This window comes from Rutidosis leptorrhynchoides, chromosome 8 (assembly GCF_046630445.1).
Source record: "Rutidosis leptorrhynchoides isolate AG116_Rl617_1_P2 chromosome 8, CSIRO_AGI_Rlap_v1, whole genome shotgun sequence".
Taxonomy (NCBI): Eukaryota; Viridiplantae; Streptophyta; class Magnoliopsida; order Asterales; family Asteraceae; genus Rutidosis; species Rutidosis leptorrhynchoides.
In genome coordinates, this window is record NC_092340.1 from 182,140,968 (window position 1) to 182,141,850 (window position 883).

At 37.9% G+C, this 883-nt stretch overlaps 1 non-coding gene across 1 annotated transcript; it reads left to right on the forward strand.

Moving 5' to 3' along the window:
- Window positions 1-348: 348 nt before the first annotated feature.
- Window positions 349-455, forward strand: LOC139865455 (small nucleolar RNA R71). The gene has a single exon (XR_011764973.1). It is a non-coding gene; the product is annotated as a small nucleolar RNA R71 (small nucleolar RNA).
- Window positions 456-883: the final 428 nt, after the last annotated feature.

An 883-nucleotide genomic window follows, 5' to 3' on the forward strand; every position in this document is an offset into this window, starting at 1 on the left:
TGCTCGATGTGACAATCTTTCGTTAAGTGTGGTCCACCGCATTGCTCACAACTGATTCGTATTGCGTGAATATATTTAGTCATCTTTTCTATTCGTCTTTCGAAAGCATCTATTTTTGCGGAAACGGAATCAAAATCATGGCTAGAATCGGCTTTAGCCACTTTAGATGAATGAAATATATATTTTTCCTAATGTCACTCACGCGAGTGGGATGCTGTGTTATCAATGATTTTGTGAGCTTCGGTTGCGGTTTTCTTCATAATGGAACCACCAGCTGTTGTGTCGATGTCTTTTCGTGTAGCAACGTCGACACCTTGTTAGAATATTTGTACTATTTGATAAGTGTCTAAACCGTGTTGAGGACATCCTCTCAACAACTTTTCGAATCTTGTCCACGCCTCATATAATGTTTCATTTGGCTTTTGCGCGAACGTAACAATTTCTCCTTGAAGTCTTACAGCTTTAGATGCCGGAAAGAATCTTTTAAGAAATTTCTCAACTAAAACATCCCATGTGTCAATCAATCCTTCTGGTAACGATTCTAACCAATCTTTGGCTTCTCCCTTTAAAGTCCAGAGAAACAACATAAGATAAATAGTTTCATCCTCAACTTCTCGGATTTTAAATAGATTAAAAATCCTATTAAAAGTTCGAAGATGTTCGTTTGGATCTTCTTTTGCTGTACCACTAAATTGACACTGATTGGTGACCATGTGTAGAATTTGTCCTTTGATTTCATAATCTGGCGCATTAACATCTGGCCGAATAATGGCGTGACCTTGGCCAGTGCGTGTGGCTCTCATTCGATCTTCCATACTTTGAGATTCCGTTACTTCCATAATTGAATTTGTTGAATACGAATCACTAGAGGATTATGATTTAA